The following is an 18,253-nucleotide window of genomic DNA, read 5'->3' on the forward strand; positions in this document are numbered from 1 at the left end:
TCTATCTATCTATCTATCTTATATAAAGATTTTATTTATTTATTCATGATAGACATAGAGAGAGAGAGGCAGAGACACAGGCAGAGGGAGAAGCGGGCTCCATGCAGGGAGCCTGACATGGGACTCGATCCTGGGACTCCAGGATCATGCCCTGGGCCCTGGGCCAAAGGCAGGCGCTAAACCTCTGAGCCACCCAGGTATCCCCCATCTCCATTTTATTGATTAAGAAACTAAGGTCAGATATATTAAGTAGCTTGCCATGGTCTCCTAGCTATTGCAGATTCGACATTCTTATTCCTTTAAAACCTCCATACTATCTTCCTCCTCCACTTTAAACACTCTCTGGTCTTTGGGTACAAATTTATGAAATCTCACCTTGTTTATGAAGTTTTCCTGAAGCAATCAAAATAGTAAGAATCTATTTCAACTCTAATTCTTTTTTTTTTTTTTTCCATCTCTAATTCTACCTACCATTAAGGCAAATCATTTACATGGCACCTGTCCTGGAGAGATTGCGCATCAATAAAATCAAATTGCAGAACACCTCTACACTGAGAATAAGTCCAGAGAGCATGAATTAAATACCAAAATCCTGAGAGGCTGCTGAAAAGAATAGTTAGGCACAGTTAGTTGCTAAGAAGGCACTTACAAGTGAGCACGGTGATCTGAATGAAAGGCAAGGAGAAGAGGGAGGTGGAGAAGGAACAGGTATTGCAGTACATTTATATATATAGTTAATGCTCAGCCCCAGAAGTAACAAAAATCAAACAAAGGAAGAAGTGGAAAAATGCAAGATAAAGTGAAGTTGTAAGAGAAGGCCTTCCACACTGTATTAAGGAGTTGAGATTTCTTGACAGAAGCCACTACTAAATGATTTGATGCAAATATTGTTTTAGGGAGATTATTCTAACAGCTCTGATAATCTAGCAGCTGTGTGTAGGATGATTTGCAGTGGGAGTAACTAGAAATAGGGAGATCCATGACTTACATATTTTTTGCCACCAACGATTTAGTTATTTCTTAGAATACATCATGCATATTATATATGAATTTGTTTATGTATTTTATATATATTCTTATTTGTATAACCTTCTTGGCTTCCTGACTAGCTAAGAACCACATGTTTCAGAGGCTGAAATTTTTAAGTTGTGCCACCAAAGGTGGAAATATAGTTTTATCATATGCTATAGGAAAATACACAGAAAAGTGGTAAAATGTTCTCCACCAAAATGAAATCTCACATGTGAAACAAGAATAGCTTGTCCACCCAAAGGTCTTATAAATGTTATGAATTTGACATGATTTTTTTTTTCATCTCCAAGTGACATTCCAGGCACATTCATTGTACAGTAATTTCTTCTTATGGAGCCAGCTCACCAAAAAGAAAGAGAAAGAAAAAGGGTCATAGAATAACAGCCTCATTTGCCACAAAATAAATCATTGGGATCACATTTGTGGAAAACACTGAACAAGGTCACTCGGTTTAAAGGATGTAGCTTTATATTATTTAATAATGCACACAATAGGCTCAGTCTAAGGACAGTTGACATTAACTTATATAGTACTAAGAGGTGGGGAAGAGTAAGAAACTAAAAAAAAAGTTTCCATTAAAGACTGGCAAAATTGGCAAAATATAGGAATGTAGATCTTACTTAGAAAAAAAAAAAAAAACTGCCCACACATAAAACACTTTATTTGGCAAACAAATTCAATGGAAATGTTAAGAGATAAAATAGCACATCTACCCCCAAAAAGAACATTCATAGCTTTTTTAAATGCTTAATAAGGTAATGAAAATAGCCATGATGGTCTTTTCCATCCTTTAGGCCCAACCACTCAGGCTGGCATATAAATTTTTTTTAGGATTTTATTTTTAAGTAATCTCTACACCCTACATGGGGTTCAAAAAACAACACCAAGATCAAGAGTCACATGCTCTTTCAACTGAGCAGATGCCCAGCTTATAATTATAATGTTTAGAGTACCACGGTCTTTAATCATGTCTCTTCATTTTTAGTCATAATTAATTCTTCTGGAGATTTATCTCTTCAAGGTTTTGATAATTCACACATTCAGAGCTGAGTTCTTTAAAAATTATAATAATCCTACTTTGAAAGAGAAAATGAAACAAAGTCACTAACTGAGGATTAAATGAATAAATAAAAATAATAACAATGCAACTTATGGAACAATCATTTTGACTAAGATGGGAAACAATATGGAGGCTGAAGAAACCCCTTACAGGGTTGAGTATAATGCAGAGGCGCTTATTTGTCTGCTGTCACATGACTCAGATGTTCAAACTCAGTCTACTCCCAATATCCTTCACGACATAATGCTCCTGAGGATGGGTAGGTAATGCCCCAGTTAAGAATTATTCTTTTTTTTTTTTTTTTTGAACTGAAATTTAGTATCACATTTAAATTCCACCTCCATTTATGACTTAAACACAAGGCTTAAAATTATTTCCCTAGGAAACTTTTAGGGCCAAAGTGAAGTTTACTTAGGAAACTTTTAGGGCCAAAGTGAAGTTTACTTTGAAAAGGATCGTTAATTTCTTTCAACACCACAGAAGGTAACATGCTTACCATTCAGAATTCAGCTATAGAGAAATTTCAACTACAAAGCCAAAGAGTTCACTGTTTAACAGTGTCAAAAGGATACCACATAATATATAATAACCACAAGTTTTTGAGTGCTTACCATGTGCTTGCATAAACTACTTCCCATGCATTCTTTCGCTTAATCTTTACAACAATCTTATAAAGATATATGCTTCATTAATTGCTATACAACATACAAATTAGGACTAAAAGAGGTTAAGTAACTCGCCAAAGGATCTCCCAAGCTAGTAACTGGGGAAGATATACATTTTAAACTCTTTGACCTCAACCATTCGGCTAAGTACTTACGTTTGTCTGGCAATTTCAAACCCAGTATCTCTAATATTTCTCCCAACCATCCTGTGATGTAAGAGTGCTTTTGATCATTTTATACATCAGCAAATCAAGGCTGACACACAAGCCAAGTGACCTATCTATATTCACAACAGAGAAAATAAAACAATAACTAGGGTTTATACCAAATCATCATGAAAGGTAAACTTTTAAAATTTCTTTCAAAAAATGCATTTGCTATCTATTGCCATCTACTTAACAATCCTAATAAACTGTGTTTCCTAGCTTTTGTGTCCATGGGTAACTAAAGAGAACAACCATTTGCTTATGCCAGGGACTATACTTAGGTACTTTACATACATTACCTCATCTAAACTTCAGAACAGGGCACCCGGGTGGTTCAGTGGTTGAGCATCTGCCTTTGGCTCAGGTCATGATCCCAGGGTCCTGGGATCAAGTTTTCACAGAGCTCCCCACAGAGAGCCTGCTTCTCCCTCTGCCTGTGTCTCTGCCTCTCTCTCTGAGTCTCTCATGAATAAATAAAACCTTTTAAAAAGATAAAAATAAACTTCAGAACACTGTGATATAAGCAGTACTGCACATGATCAGATAGGATCAGGAGTTAAATCATATGCAAGGATTATACAGAAAGAACAGCAAACAAGTCGTATTAGACTCCTCATCACCATGGCAAATTCTGTGAAGATGAGGATGAGTGATATCCCTTTTTCTCAGTGATAGTCCTAGACATTAACAAATGCCTGCTGAACAAATACCAAATAGTATTTTTTAAACATTTATTTGTTTTAGAGAGAGAGAACGCAAGCAAGCTGGGGGAGCAGAGAGAGGAGGAGAGAATCTCTGAGACTGAACTAAGCACAGAAGCCAACACAGGGCTTAATGTGGGGCTCAATGCAGGACTCAATCTCATGACTGTGAGATCAAGACCTGAGCCAAAACCAAGACTCGAAAGCTCAAATGACTGCCATCCAGGTACCCTAATACCAAATTGTATTTTAAATAAATATTTCATAAAAAAAAAATAAATAAATAAATAAATAAATATTTCATGAGTGTAATATTTACAACCCAAACTCATTCCATCATTTACCCATCAATTCCTGAGCACCTCTGGACAAGAATTCAACCATCAGCCTACCAGTAATAGAATAAATGTGACTATGAGAAGCCACTTAGAGCAAATACAAAACAGTAGCAATAACAAATACTATTACTGCTAATAAACAATACCAATAACCCCATAAGACATCTAGTATGTCACCAATTCCTACAAATTGTGATTCAGAACAATCTGCCTTTCCCTTCTCATTACCATCTTTTTTTTTTTCTAAGATTTTATTTATTTATTCATGAGAGAGAGAGAGAGAGAGAGAGAAAGGCAGAGACACAGGCAGAGGGAGAAGCAGGCTCCACACAGGGAGCCCGATGTGGGACTCAATCCTGGGACCATGAGATCACGCCCTGAGCCAAAGACAGATACAGATGCTCAACTGCTGAGCCAGCCAGGCGTCCCTCATTACCATCTTTCTAATCTAGGCGCATAACTATTGCCAAGATGGGTCCACATCCTTCACACTGATGCTAGAATTATTTCCTAAAACACAACCTGATCACTTTGTTTCCCTTTCTAAAAGAGCTGTTGATCCTCTATTGTCTTCAAAATCAAATCCAAGAGCTGTGACAACTTTCAAAATGACACCAATCAATCACCCTATCTAGTCTGATCTTCCACTCTTCCTAAAAGGTATCATGCATTCCAGGAGCGCCTGGCTAGCTCAATTGGTAGAGCATGCAAAATTTTTGATCTAAGAGTAGTGAGTTCAAGCAGCCCACTTAGTAAGAAAAAAATATATATATATCCATTTTAGCCTTGCTTAACTACTAGCAATTTGCCATACAAGCCCCAAGCCTCTGTGTGTTTGCTTATGCTGTTCTTGGACCCGAAGAGCCCTTGCTTCCATCCACCCACACTCTTCACATGTTAAAAGCCTCCTTTTCTTGCCGAAGCCCAGTTTAAACACTTAAAATAAGATTTCTCTCAGATAACATTTCTCACTAAATAAACACAGAAATCAGAGACTCAAGGTTTTATTCTAAGTTAAGCAACTAACTCTCACCTTGATGTCCAAATCACATTTGGAATAGCACTATTATCCTATCTTCTCTAATCTATAACATTCACTGCCTGTCATAAAGGTCCCATAGGCACAAGTCATAAATGATTTTCTTAAATGTAGAACAAATACACTAAATAACTCATATGCTACAATGGAAGCTAAAAAGTTTTGATTTAACATAGGATAGGCCAAACTGTATTACATCCAAGGAATAATATGTTACATAAAACAGAACATAAAGATTTGAATTCCACCATTATCACCTTCTAACATACTGTATGATCTTGAGTATTACTTAGTGTTACTTAACCTTTGTGAGCCATCCTTTAGTTATAAAAAGGTAATTATAAAAAACCCCTTTTTATAAATTGAGGATAATATCAGTATCTAGCTCAGTGTTTGCTGTAAGGGTTAAATTATGCCAAGCATGTAAAACACTAAGCACAGTATTTGTACACACTAAACAAATGGCAGCAAAAAAAAACAAAAAAACATATATACAGACACACACATACATATAACATTATCAACCAGCCAGATCAGCTCTGATAATTATAGATTAATATACCACATTAAATCATATTTAAGCTATAACAAATAAACAAATGGCAGCTATTACTATTAAATCCACAAGAAATGCATAAATATGTAGTCATTTTTAATTCCTTCAAAGGAACTGATGCAAGTCTTTATTGGTTAAAGTTCTTAAAGATAAAGTCCTTTGCCAATTAATTAAACAGTAAACAGCTGATAGAGATATAAATAGATCAGTAACAGCTGAACTCTAACACATACAGGTGTTAAAAATAGAATGTCATTGCCCCATTACACGTGAATATTACCATAAATAACCACAACCTGTACACAGAAGGAAAGCAGTTAAACCTTTGTTTCACAGCACAAACTAAAAACATTCTATGAAAAATACAAAACACGTATGACAATGTGGATCAGAGAATTCCCTAATGAAAGTTAAATCAAAAGGAAATCACTACTCTCAGGTAATACATAAATACACTTAGAAAATGTTACATAGATTAGCAATCTAGAGTTCAATTAACATTGTGAACCAACTTATGAATAAATTAAGCCACAAGATATTTAGCAGATATCATAATTCCATTTCTAAATACAAGCTCTACTATATTCCTGGCCCTGAGTGACAGGGCTGGAAACCCAGTCAAGTTATAGAATAATGCAAACAGAAGGCTGTAACTCACTGAATTCAAAACTCAAAATCTACTTGGCCAACCTTTAAACTATCAGAGCAGAGACAGAGATCTTCCCATTACACCCTCCTGTACTATTTGAATTTTCTGTTTAAAAGAGGTGGGGAAAAAAATAAATAAATAAATAAAATAAAATAAAAGAGGTGGGGACATCTGGGTGGCTTAGTCAGTTGAGCATCTGACTTGATTTTGGCTCAGGTCACGATCTGGTCAAGATCTCAGGGCCGTGGGATTGAGCCCCACATCAGACTCTGCACTCACCAGGGAGCCTGCTTAGAATTCTCCCTCTCCAGCTGCCCCCTCCCTGTTTCCTCCCTTCCCCACCCCTGACCTTGCTTTCTCCCTCTCAAGTAAATAAAAATCTCTTTTAAAAATTAAATGTAAAAAATAAATAAATAAAAATAAAAATTAAATAAAAAAATAAAAAGAGACACATGTATGGGAAGGGGTAAATAAGCATCTAACTCCAAAACTCTCAAAGACCTAGAAGCCCAGAGAGATGGGCAATTAACAGAGTGCTCAGTATCAGTGTGGCAAAAATTAAAACTAGTGTTATACTTGGCTCTGGCAAGAATGTGGAGAAATAGCAGTCTCATATACTGGGCATGAGAATATAAACTGTTACTATCTCTTTGGAAAATGATTCAGCAATACCTATGAAGACTTTTAATGCTTATGTTCTTTGAGAAACTCTACATTCAGAAACTTAACCTATGGGATGCCTGGGTGGCTCAGCAGTTGGGCGTCTGCCTTCAGCTCAGGGTGTGACCCCAGAGTTCCGGGATCAAGTCCCACCATTGGGCTCCCTGCATGAAGCCTGCTTCTCCCTCTGCCTGTGTCTCTGCCCCTCTCTGTGTGTCTCTCACAAATAAATAAATAAAATCTTAAAAAAAAATCTAATCTATAAAAACACTGAAAAATTCACACACACGTACAATGGCAAATGCATAAGCATGTTCACTATGCAAGGTGAAGAGAAGTTAAAAACTGGAAACAGCTAATGTCTAAACCAAACTACATTATGCTGATCTGATGAAATATCAGACATCACAATCATGATATCACAATCATCAAAAAATAATGATAGATATTGGTACTTAAAATATATCATATACAGTGATCCCTTTTTACAAAAATGATACATATGTTTACAATAAGAATGATATATACTATATAGGTAGATTCAAATGCTAATGCACCATTAGAAAACAAAGATCTAAAAGAATACATATAAAATGTTCATAGTCCTTATATCCACAAAAAGAAATCCTAAATATATTTTAACATTAAGAAAGATATAAAATTTTATTAAATAAGCCTAGCAGGGGTGCCTGGTGGCTCAGTGGGTTAAGTGTCTGCTCAGGACATGATCCCAGAGTCCTGGGATGAAGCATAGCATCAGGTTCCCCGCTGAGCAGGGAATCAGTCTCCCCTGCTCTTGCTTCTTCCTCTCCCACTCCTCCTGTTTGTGTTCTCTTTCTCTCTGTCAAACAAACAAATAAAATCTTTTTAAAATAAATAAATAAGCCTAGTAAATTTTCAATTCCACTATAGTCATTTAGTGGAAGAGAGTGAAAGGAAGATGAAAGGAAGAAAAAAAAATAGGGATACACACTTAACTACACGAGAGAAAAACACACAAAAACAGAATCTGCTAGAAAGAAAAGAGGTAAACAATCAAGGGAGATTAAAGAGGAAAGAAGTTCAATAAATTCAAAAGGATTAGTAAACTAGTCATCTTCCACACATGAAAAACAGACTTCAGAGGTAAAATCACTGACTTTTGAACTGAAGAGTTTTTTGCAGCTCATTTCCTTTTTGTTCCTTCGGATTACAGGATTCAATTCTGAATGGAATAGTTTCAGCAGCCCACCAGAATTCTTTCTTTTTTTTCATATTTTTATTTATCTATTCATGAGAGACACAGAGAGAGAGAGAGAGAGAGAGAGGCAGAGACATAGGCAGAGGGAGAGGCAGGCTCCATGCAGGGAGCCCAATGTGGGACTCGATCTCGGGACTTGATCCCAGGACCCCGGAATCATGCCCTGAGCCAAAGGCAAATGCTCAACTGCTGAGCCACCCAGGCATCCCACCACCAGAATTCTTTATCTGAGGTAATTCAAACTAAGAGACTTGGTAAAACTTTGGTCTTCGGGATTTCTGCCCTTAATATAAAAGTGTTATAAAACTGAAAAAGCAAATTAACCTTTTACACAACACAGCACATACAGGAAATGTAATTTGTATAGTACAAGATTTCCTGACAGATTGAGTGTACAATCTGAAAGGAAGGGGTCAAGAGCAATACCAAAGTTTTTAACCCAAGCAATTTAGAAGCAAGTAGCTGCCTCTATGTGAGCTAGAAGGGCTGAAGGTGGGAGATTTTGTTTCTTCTGTTTGTTTCCCTGTTTTTTTGTTTGTTGTTTTTTTTTTTAAATTGAGATTGAAGAAGGGGCTAGGAGTTTGGCTTTGGACATACTAAATTTGAGGTATCTATTAGACATCAGGTGGAAATGTAAAAAAGCAGTTGGATATGAGCTTACAGTTCAGGAAAGAAGTCTGGGCTTGAGATAAAAATTTGGCTGTCATCAGCAAACTCAAAGAGTTTAAAGAGACAGGATGAAATCACCAAAACAGCAAGAAGACAGACAAGACCAAGAATAGAGCTTTTAAGCAGTCCAAAACTTACAGTCAGGGAGAAAAAGACCAAGCAAAAGAAATTTAAGAGATGGACAGTAAAGTATGAGAAGAACCAAGGGAAAGTGCTGTGTCCCAAAAGCTATGAGAATGATGTTTTCCAAGAATGTGGGAGAAATTAACTACATCAAATAATGCTGAAAACTCAAGTAAGATAATAAACAAAAACTGACCACTGGAAAAGCAACCTGAAAGCCACTGATGACCTTGACAAGAACTATATGAATAGTTCTTGAATGAAAGTGAATGAAAGCTTGACCAGAAAGGGGCACCTTGGTGGCTCAGTAGGTTAGGCATTTGACTCTTGATTTTGGCTTAGGTCATGATCTCAAGGTTGTGAGATCGAGCCCCACACTGGGCTCTGTGCTGGGTGTGGAGCCTGAAGATTCTTTCTCCCCTTCTCTCGAGCCCCTCCCACCACCTCTCTCTGCTTCTCTTTCCCACTCTTAAAAAACAAAAAACAAAAACAAAAACAACAGACCAGAATGATTCAAGAGAAAATGAATAAGAGGAATAAAAAACCATACATATAGACAAATCTTTTAAGAAGTTTTGCTCTAGGGGCACCTGGGTGTCTCAAATGGTTAACCTTCAGCTGGTTGCCTTCAGTTCAGATCATAATCTCTGGGTCCTGAGATTAAGCCCCACATCAGGCTCCCTCATTGGTGGGGAGTCTTCTCCCTCTCCCTCTGCCCTTGCCTCTCCCCTCTGCTCATGTGCTCTCTTTATTCTTTCTCTCTCAAATGAATGAAAACTTAAAAAAAAAAAGAGTTTTGCTCTATATGGAAGCAAAGAAATGAGCAGTCATAGCCAAGAAAACCATCAATGAAAAAGGCAACCTACTGAATGAGAGAAAATATTTGCAAATCATTTATCTAATAAGGGGTAAATATCCAAAATATATAAAAAACTGATCCAACACAAGAAAAGAAAAAGAAACAAACTAAAAATGGGTATCAATAGACATTTTCCCAAAGATGACATACAGATGTCTAACAGGTACATGAGAAGATGCTCAACATCACTAATCATCAGGGAAATATAAATCAAAACCACAGTGAGGTATCACCTCACACCTGTTGGAATGGCTATTATCAAAAAGACAAGAAATAAAGAATTGGCAAGGATGTAGAGATGTAAAGAAAACAGATCCCCGTACACTGTTGGTGGGAATGTAAACTGGTGCAGCCACTATGGAAAATGGTATGGAGGTTCCTCAAAAAAACTAAAAATAGACCACATGATCTAAGAATTCCACTTTTGAGTACTTACCTGAGGAAAACAAAAACACTAACTCAAAAAGATATATGTACTCCCATATTCATTGCAGCATTATTTATAATAGCCAAGATATGGAGACAACCTAAGTGTCCATTGATGGATGAAGGGATGAAGGAAATGTGATTATATATAGGCCTATGTTTATACACACACACACACACACACACACACACACACACCCTTATTCAGCTGTTAGAAGAATGAAATCTTGCCATTGATAACAACATAGATTGCCCTTGAGGGCATTACGCTGAGTGAAATAAATGAGAGAAAGCCAATACCATATGATCTCACATACATGTGGGATCTAAAAACAAACAAAAAAGTTCATAGCTACAGAGAACAGACTGGTGGTGCTAGAAGTAGGGGTTGGGGGTTAGGAGAAATGGGTAAAGCATGGCAAAAGATACAAAATGTTGGTTATAAAGTAAATAAATTGCCACAGGGATGTAATAAATATATAGCTCCCGTGACTGGTTAATAATACTGAATTGCACTTGTTAAAGTTGCTATAAGAGTAGATCTTAAAAGTTAAAACTTCTCATCACATGAAAAAAATTCTGTAACTCTGTATAGTGGATGTTAACTAGATTTATTGTGGTGATCATTTCCCAATATATACAAATACTGACTCATTTTATTGTATACCTGAAACTAGTATGTTGTATATCAATTATACCTCAAGAAAAATTTTTATTAAAAAAAAATGAACAGTAGCTAGAAGGGAAAGTGAAGACCAAGATAATTTTTTCTTTAAATACGAGAAAAATCACAATTTCATATACTACAAAAATAACCCAGTAGAAAGGAAGGGCACTTAGAAGGGCACTCTGAGGATTCAGAAGTGGTTTCCTAAAGGAGCTGTCCATGCTGAGTCATGAAGGCTCAGTAGGAGTGAGTCAAGATGAGTAGAGAGGGGACTGAAACAGAATGAGCAAAGAGAGGTAAGAAATAATATGAGGTGGGGGTAAGGGGAAACTGAGGAGGGGTCTGGCATGTGAAGTACAGAACTGCAGCTTGAGAGGTAAGCAGTCGCCAAGCCTTTTAAGACATCTAGCAGGACAATCTTTATTGTACAGGGACTTGCCACTACAGGGTTAAGGCAAAAAAGTACTGAGATCAAACTGACACTGCACATGGGGAGGGAATGGCTTGAGGGGTACTAGACTGAAGGGAGGGAGACTAGTTATGAGGCTACTAAAAAATAAATAACAAGGTTCTAAACTAGGGCAGTATTAGTAGTGAAAGGGGTTTAGTGATGGATCTATGCACTCAGTGTTGAAGGCAATGGGTTACTGGGCAGATGATAATGCCATTATCTTTTTTTTTTTTTTTTTTTTAATGCCATTATCTATATTTCGAAATACTGGTGGGGGGTGCGAATGATTCATTTCAGTTTGGGGAATATTGCTTTTGGAATCTCTATTCAACATCCAAGTGAGTAAATGTAAGCAGGCAGAGGATAGAAAACTTGGACCTTTGGGCTCAAGACATATGAAAGACATCAGCATTTGAATGGTTATTAAAATTATTGTGAGATGATCCAAAAGTAATAATTACACAGAAAACAATGACTGAACTTTTAGGAATACTAGCATTTAAGGATAAATTAGTGAAGAAAATGCTTGAAGGAATATCAGGTCGGAAAAGCATAAGAAAAATCAGGGAAAGAAACATTCAACAGGCCAGAAAAATAGCCAAGTGCTAATTAATACATCTCCCAGCGTAAAAAGAGATGCTGTAAGTGACCCGAATAAGCTGGCAGAAATCAGAGATCAAGAAAAGTCAAATAAAGTAACAATCTGAACTTTCCGATTCTGTTCCATTAATTTTTCAAAAATTATAGAATCTAAAGGGCCCTCTCTTCCTGAGATCCTTAAGTAGTCAAGCCAATTTGAGTGGAAACACCTAAAGAGACTAAACACAGTTATATCACTACCTTACAGGAAGAGATCATTTCCAGTTTTAGTAGAAAAATATTTGTTGCTCTATATACAGAAAACTGGCAATATATTTCTTAATAAACCAAAATCACTGACAAGCATAATAAAATAAGAATTTTGCTTTTTATCATTCCTAACTTCTTGATTATTACATATTACCTATGACTTCACATAAGCTCAACTAACAATATAAAAATCTTACAGCCTTATACATCAAGGAAAAGTATTTATAAGTACAGATGATGTAGAAACCTATAATGTTAGTAATTAGGGAAATATATTATCAGTGCAATAAAAACTTATCAGAAATAGAATTTTTGATGTTGGAAGATAAAAGATAAAAGACACAGGAGGAAAATAAATAGAACAAGGATCAATTTCCATTTCTTGATTTTATCACTTTTAGGCAGACAATTCATCAGACTAAAAAAGCACTTATTGTTGGATAACTGTACTGCAATGTACTAACTGGTAGTGACACAAGTGTTTGGTTCCATCCATACAGAAGAACTCCACAAGGAACTTAAAAAAAAAAAATCAACAGGAAGCATATTTTCATATGAGTGCCTAAAGCAAAATCAGCAAAATGTAGAAAGAATGAGACAGATTTACTCCAAATGGGAAAGTTAATAGCATTTTTTCTTGGAACGGGGTAGACTCCCAAGGTGTGAATCACTGGATTAAAGAACACCTGGATCCAGGATTTACCCAAAGCTGTAAAAGCAGGATTCACACTATAGCAGAGCAAACATGCGCTCTCTGGGCCAGAAAGAAAAAAAGCTGCATTGGGTTAGTGTCTCAGGAGTTTGGATGAGTCACAAACACAGAGTGGAAAGCACAACCAGACTCTACTTCAGCACATGGGGAAAATTTGCAGCTGTTTTCTTATCTTTTGATTCATTCCCTCCCTTAGTAATTTACTATTAAAAACTTTTAATTATATTCAAGGAAGCTAAAATAAAAGTTACCTCAGAATCTTACTATTCCAAAGATCTGGACAGGCCACATTGCTTTGCACATGAACTAGGTCAACATATAAAGAAATCAATATCACTACCACAATCTTCCTAGCACTATGAATTTTGCTAACCTACTATAACCAATATATAAAACCTTTATTTCTGTGATCACTAGGCAAGAATGAATATTTATTTGCTACGTATATTTTTCTAGAAAGAATGGACTGCTTGTTTCAAAAAAACAGAAACTATGTAACTATTCAACAGAAGAATGATTTAAAAAATTACAACCCATTCATGAATATTATACACCCTTAAAAAAATATTTGTGGGCCTATGGCCCAGTGTAGAGAAGGACATCATCACCACCACTGCAGCTACCATCATGGCCTGAACTCAAGAAGATGCTCTAAGATGCACTCTAAGGGGACAATACTCACCATTTCCTGCCTGTCACAGCTAGCAGAGTGCTTGCTATTGGCATATCCTGTAACTTTATAAATGATGCTACATTTGAAATCAAGAAATATGACCTTCATAAGTTATAAGAGGGCCCTCGTATCACAACAGTGCTCAGCAGGGAAGAGGGACTCAAATAGTACAAAATAATACACACTGTTTGCCAAGAGCATTAACAACATTATTCCTGTTTTTTTGTCACTTGTGAAATGTCAGGAAGGTAGTGGGGAACTTGAGATTGGATAAATATGGATCATCTATCTCATCTAGGCCTACTGGGCTCACTGCTTTAGCTTTACTTGTGGACCTTCTGTCCCAGAAATTTGCAGAGTTTACAAGACAAAGAGAAGGTTATACTAAAGAAAAGGAAGGATCAATGCATATGTACACCAAAAACTGTACTGGGGCAATGGCATTGTCAGAGCTCTAGTTCCCCTGGGTGCTGGTATTGGTTTGGCCTATAAATACAACGGAAAAGAGGAGTTCTGCCCAACTTTATATTTGAAAATTACAATATGGCAGTTTTGTGGAAATCACCATTTATTTTCATCTGTGAGAATAACTGCTATGAAATGGGAGCATCTGCTGAGAGAGCAGCAGCCAGCACTGATTACTACAAGAGAGACAATTTTATTCCTGGGCTAAGAGCAGATGGAATGTATGTTCTATGTGTCCAGGAAGCAACAAAGATTGCAGCTGCCTATTATAGATCTGTAAAGAGGGCCATGCTGATGGAGCTGCAGACTCACCAATATCAAGGACATAGTCTGAGTGATCCTGGAGTTAGTTATCATACACAAGAAGAAATTCAAGAAGAGAGCACTTCTCAAAGATAAAATAGTAGACACCAATACTCTCAGTGTTGAGGAATTAAATAAAACTGAGGTTATTAGCAAAGAAATTAAGAATACAGTCCAGTTTGTAGCACTGATTTTGAACCAATATTGGAAGAATTAAGCCATCATATCTACAGAAACAATTCACCTTTTAAAGGTGTATTTATTTATTTGAGAGAGAGAGAGAGTGAGCATGCGTGTGTGCACACAAGTGGCAGAAGGGGCAAAGAGAGAGGGAAAGAGAAAATCTCAAACAGACTCTACACAGAGTGTGGAACCGGGCTCAGGGCTGGATCTCACAACCTTGAGATCATGACCTGGGGATCCCTGGGTGGCTCAGCGGTTTGATGCCTGCCTTCGGCCCAGGGTGTGATCCTGGAGTCCCGGGATCGAGTCCCACGTCAGGCTTCCTGCATGGAGCCTGCTTCTCCTCTGTCTATGTCTCTGCCTCTCTCTCTCTCTCTGTCTCTCAGGAATAAATAAATAAAATCTTTAAAAAAAAAAAAAAAAAAGAGATCATGACCTGTGCCAAAACCAAAAGTCAGATGCTTAACCAACTGAGCCACCCAGGCGCCCCAACAATACACCTTATAAAGTTTATGGTAAATCAGTGAATCAAGTTTAAGTGGATCATTTAAAGGAAGACTGTAAATTTATTATTATGCCTTCAATGGAACATTCATGGTCAACTTTTAAAATTTTGTCATCTCAACTTTAAAAGGAATAAAACCCATAAAACAAAACTTTTGTGAATGTTTATCCCATGCCATAAAATTAAGTTTAAAATTTTGGGGGAAAATGTAAGTGGGTTTCGAAGGTCCAGTGGTGCAGTGGAAGTACAACTTCTTTCCTATGTCCTACAGTTTCCCAATTTCCCTCCATAGAAGAAAACACATTATCAGTCTCTTCTATATTAAAAAATGGATTTTTAACTGAAACAAACCAACAAACACAAAAACATAGCTCAAATGTCTAAAGGAAAAGTTCACAAATTCTTACATTCAAGAAGATAAATATAGAAGGAGAAATATAAACACTATGTAATTAACATGACCCAAGTAGCAAAAGCTGCAAAAGTACACACCTGGGTAATTTACAGGCATTGAGTTAAATCTCAGGGAAGACAGAATAAGATACTTGACATGTAGGGGAGGAACTCTCTCATATCTGTACTGAGACAAACAACTCAACCTAAAATAAAATCTAATCCCTAAGGCAAAAAGAACTCTCCTCCCTTCGTCAATGAGTCACAAAGCTGTCTTGAACTGATTTTGTCTATCAAAGCAGAAGACACAGCACTTTTCCTCTGCTATGGGAATTATCTAGGTATGTTTTATAAACAACAGTTATTATAATTAGAGGTAAATATCCTCTAATATCTGTTTTAGGTAACAAATTGTATCCCTTAATTGTGGAAGTCAAACTCTTGCCTTTTGCTTCCTGGCAATGTTACTCAACTAATTTGTTCTCTGACACAGAAATAATGACCCCTGTAGTGGGCTGCCTACTATACAGCTAGAATCCTGCAGAGAAGGGGAGAGCTTTTAAAGATCTAAGAATAAATGTATTAAAATACAACTTTCATTCTTATCCCCAGTAGGGAAAAATGTAATCATCATCATTATGACTGCCATTAGAAACTGAGATACCATACAGTGACTTGCTCACAGACAAAAATTTCCAAAGCAATGGAATAGCTGAGTCACTATTCAACTGAAGACTTAATTAAGTATCTCATATAGTCAGTGAAGGAAGATGATATAATATTATGAAAGTGATCTATTTCTGTGTTCGGAGTTCCAAAATGAATTAACATGGCTGCTGACTCTGAAAATTATTTTCACATACTTGGATTTATCTCTTAAAGCATTTGGATACATCCTTTTTCAGGGATTAAATAACATCTATGCATCAATCAAGTCACATGATATATAGGTCATGGTCTAACAACTTCCAGCTGCTTTTGTGTTATAACATTAACTTTTCCTAGAACGGACTAGTCAATTGGGTTATAACATTCCCTTGGGCTTTAAGCCATTTCCTAAGTTTAAAATTGAAACATCAGTTGAAGAAAAACAGGTACAACATAACAACCTATACAACTTAGTTACAAATATATTAAGTTGCATACATTAGCTTCAGAACAAAAAGTCAGAAAAAAAACTATAAAATCAAATGAGATTTTTACTGCTAAAAAGATCTATAAAATACCCTCAACAATGAGATTAACTTAGGGGCCCAAAGAAGATGCTTGTACTGACACAGGACATTTAAGTAAAGCTGAGGTAAGGGAACAGGGACTTCAAAATATTCAATTTCACAAATCAAAAGCCTCCACAATATCAAAAATATCTAAATAAAAAAAAGTTATCAAATGATAGGCAAATTTAAGAAGCACTCACTTGACTAAAATATCATTAGAAATAATGACTGCATTAGAAAGAATCCTATATACCAGTAAAAATCGTTAGCATTTATTGAGTCCTTACTATGTGCCAGACTCCTCTCTCTCTCTCTCTCTCTCTCTCTCTCTTTTTTTTTTTTTTTTTTAAGATTTTACCTATCCATTCATGAGAGACATGGGGGGAGGGGGGCAGAGAGCCTGATGCGGGACTCGATCCCTTAACCCCAGGATCAGGCCCTGAGCCGAAGGCAGACGCTTAACCGCTGAGCCACCCAGGTGTCCCCAGACTCTCTTTTAAAGTCCTTTACATGCATTATCAACTCATTTAATTCTCACAACCCCCCAGGAGGTATTATTATTATCCTTACTTTATAAACAAGAAACCTCAGGCACAAAGAGGTTAAATTACTTGCCAGAAGTCATCAAGTGAATAGGAAGAAGAACCAGAACATGAATCCATACCATGATCTCTTCAACTGTAGTCCCTAACTCTCCTCTCTCACCTCCCAACTCTTAACCACTATGCACACTGGCTTTTTAATTTTAGCCTAACTCCTCATTTTGAAGATGAGGAAACTGTCCCCCAACGAAGAGAGAAAATTCACTAAAGGCTCAAAACTTTTTTTTTCAAGTAATCTGCCTACCCAAAGTGGGGCTCAAACTCACAATCCCAAGATCAATTTTTGCCATATTTGTTTTTTTTTTAATTAATTTGTTTTTTTTTTCTAATATAAAGTACTTATTGTTGAAGGCAGGAGAGTACAATAAAGTACAGAAGAAAATTTAATTCACTACTCCTAGCTTCCAAGAATAACCACTATCAACACTTTAACATACTTCTTTATATGCATTGTAAGACCAATACTGCTTCTCTGCCCCATATTTTCAAAGAAGTTTAGAGACATAACTTTATATACAGTTGTATATGTATTTGCCTTTTTCACTTACATCATCATTTTTCATGGCATTAAATATTTTTTGAAAATATGACTAAATAGCAAATGACATTTCATAAATTTCATTAATTTAAACCAAACATGGTAAATTTTTACAATTAATCCTGTGATGAAACTGTTATACTTACATCTTTATGCAAAATCTCTGATAATATTCTTAGATTAAATCTCTAGAAGTGACATTACTAAAGTTAAGGAGTATGACAACATCTAACATGTATGTGGTTAACACTATTGCCAAATTGTTTAAGCCCTTCGAAGATATTTACTTGTTTGATCCTTGTAACAGAGAGAGCAATGGACCCAATTAGAGAGGGAATGAATGCCCACAGAGAACAAGTAACCTGCCCAAAATCATACAGCTAGAAAGTGACAGCCAGGATTCATAAGTAGTCAGGCTCCAGGATCCGTGCTCTTAATCATTATCCTAGCCTATTTTATTTCCATACTTTTT

General features: G+C 36.4%; 1 protein-coding gene and 1 pseudogene across 39 annotated transcripts in view; one reads left to right on the forward strand and one right to left on the reverse strand.

Moving 5' to 3' along the window:
- Positions 1 to 18,253, reverse strand: part of SLMAP (sarcolemma associated protein) — a 146,362-nt gene that overhangs the window by 94,084 nt on the left and 34,025 nt on the right. The window lies entirely within an intron of this gene.
- On the forward strand, positions 2,207 to 18,110 carry LOC102151208 (annotated as a pseudogene).

The sequence above is a fragment of the Canis lupus genome, chromosome 20, assembly GCF_011100685.1.
Source record: "Canis lupus familiaris isolate Mischka breed German Shepherd chromosome 20, alternate assembly UU_Cfam_GSD_1.0, whole genome shotgun sequence".
Taxonomy (NCBI): Eukaryota; Metazoa; Chordata; class Mammalia; order Carnivora; family Canidae; genus Canis; species Canis lupus.